Here is a 7019-nt window from a genome sequence, read left to right on the forward strand (position 1 = left end):
AATAGATATAGATAGACAGACAGACAGACAGACAGACAGACTAGATATAGATAGACAGACAGACATACTAGATAGATAGATAGATAGACAGACAGACAGACAGACAGACAGACAGACAGACAGACAGAATAGATATAGATAGACTGGATAGATAGATAGATAGATAGATAGATAGATAGATAGATAGATAGATAGATAGATAGATAGATAAATAGATAGATAGATAGATAAATAGATAGAGATTCACCTTCCCATGTAGACTGAGTTGTAGAGTTTGCAGTGTTTTACTAAATGATGGTCAGTGACAGAAGAGGAGGAGTGTGAACATCCCCCAACAGCAAATTAATGACAATGGACTACTGCAATGAGGTGGTCCAGAGTGAAGAGAATGGAAACAAAGGCGGTCTCACTGACATCTGCTGCCCCCCGATTGTATCTTCATGGTACCAACTGTCTATAATGGAGAAGGAAAGAGAGAAAAAGGCTTTCTGACAGATTACTTCCACATTCTCCAGGAGTATTCACCTTCTCAAAACACACACGACAACAACAAGATGTCAAAGGGCACAGCTAAATGTTACAATCATTTGTCATGCAGTTTGTTGTGATTATTACCTTTAAGTCGAATCCTCTCCACTAGGGACTGAAACTTTTTGTAAGTGTAGATGAGTTTGTTCAGTTCAATTCAGGTCATTTGTCTCCATATCCGATTCAATTCCTGCTCTCATTATGTCCAGCCATTCACTGTAAAATATTCTTGAAATAACATCAGCGATCAAGCTGATGTGGCTTTCTTAGCATCAGTCTCAGAAATCATTTAAAGATGTTGAGCTCATATCTATAGTCTTTGCTGTGAAGGATTCCCCGGCTAGGCTTCTCATTTGACTGGATTACCTGCAGAGCCTCAATGGTCCCCTGCCATCAGATTCACCGGTGCTGGCACAGGGGAGCTGCCATGGATTCCTATTATGAATTTCACCCTCGCTGGTTGCATACAAAACTGGCCGGGTCATAGGTCAAGCTTCAGTAGACAATTCAATTACCCTCTCATACTTCAGCAGGGAGAGATGCAGGCTTTTCCATTCTGTCTGCAGTTTTTGAAGTTCCCTGGGGCTTCTGGTAGTACATATGTACATCAGAGCTCATGGTGAGTTAACAGAGCTTGGAGGTATAATAAAATCACAAAGAAGCCCTCAGGGTCAATGATAAAAGCATCCTAGATGATGGCATTTTTTTGTCCATGCAAACCCCTGTGAAAAAAAGTGCGCTTAATTGTTTTGAATGTGCACGTGTAGTGTACTTCAAATCTTATATATATTTAAAAAATGGACTTGCAGATTATATAATATTAGACAATATACACTTTAATGATTGTTTTAACAGTTTTTTAAAAGTGCACTTTGTAATGTCAAATTACTTTGAAATAAATTTTAAATCATTTGGTTTCAATAATGCTTTAAAGAAGTCAGTGTAATTTTATTATAATTGAGATACTATTATAGTTTTATCAGTATTTTGGGTTAGTTTTCATATTTTCATTTTAGTTAAGGTTTTAGTTAATTTATTGTGTTTTGTCATATTAGTTATTGTTTTTAAATATATCTGTAGTGTTTATAATTTTTAAAAAGGATTTTAGTACATCAAGTTTAAACTAAATGTAAATGAGAAATGTTGCTTTGGCAACTAGCTGAATCACAAATATCATGTTTTTATGTTTTACTTATATTTTAATTTAACTGTAGTGTGTTATTCAGTATTAAAGTTAAATGTGCTTATGCACTATGTTCAAATGTACTAAATCACAACTTTATCTTTACAAATGTGTAAATACATTATAAACAAGTTTCAATACATTTCAACTACATTAAACTCAATTTTTACCGTAAAAGTTAGCATGTATGTACATTCAGCACTTTAACCATATTTCAAAAACAATATAAGTAATTATAAAAATGCTAATTGCATTTAATATAAACTTTTTCTATTTGCAAATAGCATGCAATTATCTGAAACATATATGTTCTTATTTCCATTATAGGTGCTCTTCTTTTTAAAGCATTGTATTTCTTTCAAAAGGAGAATGTTGAACGACGCTACAATGTGGTTCATAATGCAGAGCCCATAATGATCTGGTAAAAATGGCTGTCTTGATGCACTCGGTAAAAGCTCTGTGCCGTTAAAAGCATGACTCGACAATCCTGCTTTTTTTAGAGGTTGCGTTCACTCGCTGTTTCTTTCCTTTCACTCCCCTGCATTTTTATACGCTAATTTATAAGCATTGATTTCACACTTAACCTTTGGTGCTTTAAAATGCTTCCCCGTCCGCTGTGGACATCCATAATTCAGTTTGATTTCTTTATTAATATGAGATTAATGATATCCCCCCCAGTGGCATTTGGATGTGTGTCTAGATACGGCTACACTGAGGTCAACCTCTCATAATGGCTGCGCAGTAATTCATTTTAAATGAGGGCTGTAGTAGCCTACGTACTAGTCACTGGAATCACAAGTAGTAGATTTAATATAAATGAAATGGCTGTTTAGCATGTGTCTGTATTGGTTCCAGAGGAAAAGGGGCTCATGATGTCCTTATGTTTGTCCCACACTGTCTCTCTTTAAGTGGCTACCTGTCAGTTCCTATTTCAGCTCTACGTCTAGTAGCCACCAACAGTTGAGCTAAACCACAATCTGATCAATTAGCCTTATTGATCCTCTAATAGCAGTCAGCACACATCACTAGACTTGTCTAAAACTAGCCCAGGGCTCTTTGCTGAGTGAAACCATAAACTCTGCTTTAACCTCTGTCCGGGTCATTATGACCCGAAACGACTTTATTTATATTTACATGAAGAAGAAACATTCCAAATCTACAGTATGTCTTGCTACTGTTTTAAGGAATCGGTAAAGTGTAAATAACTGATCCCCGGTCAGGTGCCTGAGTCTCTTGAGCAGCTTGGAAGCAGAAGGTACAGGCTGGGCTGGTGTTGTCATTGTGATGGTAGGTTCCTCTGGGACAGTAATCCTCTGCAAAGGCCAGCTAAAGGCTCGGCATGCTGCTTACTGGATGAATGACAGATCAAACACAGTAAAGCCGCTCCATACTGGTAGAGAGAGAAATGAGAAGAAGGGAGAGAGTTAGAGAGAGATTGAGCAAGAAACATATAGAGGGGGAAAGAGGAAAGAGAGATTGTCCAGATGACAGTATAGCGATGGGGCAGATGGCCGAGGCTGCTTGGATGAAGCTTCAGTGAGCCTTCACTGACGGTCAGTCCCATGAGACGACACACACACACACACACACACACACACACACACTACTGTCTACTATAGATATCTGAGGCAATACTGAGTCTCCAATTGACAGCTATATCTTGAGGAACTGGTAAGAGTGTGCATGGATACACTGTATTTATTTATTTTTTGACATTGTAAATAAATCAAAGATTATTGGAATAGGTTTTAAAAGAAAATCTAATTTCAGTCTTTCTACTTCACAATCTCACATTTAAGTCAATGTGTTACTTGCCATTTCTCTCTAATTAATTGTGAAATTTACTAGGAATGTTTGAGTGAAAATTGTTTTAAAGTAAATCCGTACACCATTTTTTTCAGTGTACTAATGAGCAGTAATTATTATAATGTCTGATAATAATTCTGAGTTCTGTTGTATTGCTTGTAGTGTACATACATAGTGTGATATTTATTATAAGCAATGGTTCTATGAAACATCGTTTGAGTTTACTCATAATATGTTTATGAATTTAAAATCAGAAAATTAGAATCAAAAATTAGATGTTAAGAAAAAAATATATGTGATTGCATTAAAAATATATTAGGAGGGTAAAATAAATGGTCACTAAGTTTTTTACAATTTCTAATCATCCTTTTGTCTTCACTAGTTCATTTTAAATAGTATAATTTAAAATAAAATACAAATGTCATGTCAAATGTCAAAACTGAATGCATAAATAATTAAAAAACAATTAGCAAAAACCATGAGACGACACACACACACACACACACACACACACATACACTACTGTCTACTATAGATATCTGAGGCAATACTGAGTCTCCAATTGACAGCTATATCTTGAGGAACTGGTAAGAGTGTGCATGTATACACTGTATTTATTTATTTTTTGACATTGTAAATAAATCAAAGATTATTGGAATAGGTTTTAAAAGAAAATCTAATTTCAGTCTTTCTACTTCACAATCTCACATTTAAGTCAATGTGTTACTTGCCATTTCTCTCTAATTAATTGTGAAATTTACTAGGAATGTTTGAGTGAAAATTGTTTTAAAGTAAATCCGTACACCATTTTTTTCAGTGTACTAATGAGCAGTAATTATTATAATGTCTGATAATAATTCTGAGTTCTGTTGTATTGCTTGTAGTGTACATACATAGTGTGATATTTATTATAAGCAATGGTTCTATGAAACATCGTTTGAGTTTACTCATAATATGTTTATGAATTTAAAATCAGAAAATTAGAATCAAAAATTAGATGTTAAGAAAAAAATATATGTGATTGCATTAAAAATATATTAGGAGGGTAAAATAAATGGTCACTAAGTTTTTTACAATTTCTAATCATCCTTTTGTCTTCACTAGTTCATTTTAAATAGTATAATTTAAAATAAAATACAAATGTCATGTCAAATGTCAAAACTGAATGCATAAATAATTAAAAAACAATTAGCAAAAATATGATTAGAAAAGGTAGATGTTTATAAATAATTGATGTTAGAATATATAGAATAGTTTTTATTTGTTGCAATGATGAAAAACTATATATTTAGAATTAATTCAGCAAACACAATGGAGTCTTTCCAAATGTGAAACTTTACAGTGCTGTTATACTAAATATGAATGATCACATATAGTGGATTGAAACTAACTGTTGTATATCACAATTATACAACAGTTGGTTTCAGTGCATTAATTTGATTTCTCATATATTGATACTTCATCTACTTGACAAAATAATTATCTGTAAAGGCCTAAATTTGGCATTAAGCCTGTTATGGTTACTTACGTATTTCAGAATTTATTGTGACATTATATGAAATTATAACATGTAATAGTGAATCATGAATAATTTATGAAGCCTTCAAATAAATGTAGTATGTTTAGACCAGCAGGTCTGAATCAGACATTGTCATTCACATTTGCGAGCGCTGAGCTTTCTCTCACCATGCATCATGTTAAACAATGGCCCAACAGGAGTGTGTGTATGCATATGTGTGAGTGTGTGTGTGTGTGTGTTTGATGTGCTTTTGTCTCTTTTTCGCAGTTATTCCTCCTGACTCTAACAGAGCAGCAGGAGGGGAGAGAGAAAGAGAGCCATGCATGCAGTGAAGAGAAAGAGAGAGTGAAATATTTAGGGACAGAGACATATTTGAGGTGTTCCTGGTGTGCTAATGCTTTGTAATAGGAGATTTCCTCACCTTTCATGGTTAACTAAACATTACTAATGATTTGAATTCATATATATTTTATTTTATTTTATTCATGCTCCTTTTGACCATTTCTGCTTGCTTTTTACATGAGTAATTATTTCAGTAATTTTATCAAAAGTTTTTCAGTTTATTGAACTAAATTAAAACACATCATCATCTGGAATTAAAATGATTAAAATGTTTTTTTTTTTAACAACAGATTATAAAGTCATAAAGTAAAAATGTAGAAAAAGTCAATTCCATCCTCCTGTTGTATTTTGAGCTGGGTAAAACTGTTTACACAAAGGATCTTAGTGCTGGAAGCAGTGTATCCATGTCCTGCATCCCTGAGTTCACTGTTAGTCCGATATCTCTGTTTACTGTCATCCTTCCTAATCCCCTTTGTCTCAGTATAACATGAACACTCCTCAGGATACAGTTTGTGCACATGTATATGCATATACGTGTGTGTGTGTGTGTGTGTGTGTGTGTGTGTGTGTGTGTGTGTGATGTGCTCAGGAAATCAGTGAGTGCTTCAATGTTTTTTTTTTTTAACAACACATTTATCCTTACAGATCCATAAACCACATAGGGCAATACGGTATCATATACATACAAATAACTTTGTTTCTTGGGGCTGCTCCATTTTATCTGAACTAATTATGACTTGTCATAAAAAGTCATATAATATCAGATAATACATATACATATAATACTTGTCATTACATTGATTTCATGACATGGATTTCTTGTCACATGAGTTCCTTCATGGTAGTTACACACATTTTTAAAAATATAATAATATTTTTAAATAAAACTGCTTATTTTTATAGTAATTAATTGTATTAAAAGATTATGCCAACGTTGTATTGTTTTCGTAATCATGAATGTCACATTATTGAATGAAATGTTTTTTTTTATTTTTAAATACCTTCTTTGTGTGTAGATGCTGTAGAAACAATTTTCACTCAGAAATTGCTAGTAAATTTCACAACTAATTACAAAGAAACGGCAAGCGACACATTGAATTAAACATTCAATTTTGAAGTAGAAAAACTGAAATCATGTTTTTTTTGTACTCTTATAATCTGTTTTATTTACAACTTCAAGGGGGAAAATTACAGTGCATTTCATTTAGACCAGTGCATTAAGCTGTAGACCAAAATGAAAAAGTGTGAACACACTTTATCAATAATGCTGCATCTAATTCTCATTGTGGCTGAGTATTTATGATGATGATGACCTTGTCTTTCCCAGGATAGTCTATTAATCTGTTTAATGAGTGGGATGATTGAAGAATCTGTGACAGTCTTTCTTTCGCTCTGTCCCTCAAAAGCAATGTTCTGGCCTCTCTTTTGTGAATAGGACAATTAGCAGTGACCCCTTCCAGCTCCCAAAGGTACACAGAGGTCAGGAGGAGTAGCTGCAAAGATAAATACACACTCACAAACACTGGCTGGACTGGGACGTGACGGCTGGCCGAGGGCTGTTCTGTCTGTTTAAATGAACCGCTAAAGAGGAAGAGAGAGAAAGGTAAGCTGTCGACTTCACAGCCATGTAGTACTGTATAT

This window comes from Sinocyclocheilus grahami, unplaced genomic scaffold, assembly GCF_001515645.1.
Source record: "Sinocyclocheilus grahami isolate Dianchi unplaced genomic scaffold, SAMN03320097.WGS_v1.1 scaffold213.1, whole genome shotgun sequence".
NCBI lineage: Eukaryota > Metazoa > Chordata > Actinopteri > Cypriniformes > Cyprinidae > Sinocyclocheilus > Sinocyclocheilus grahami.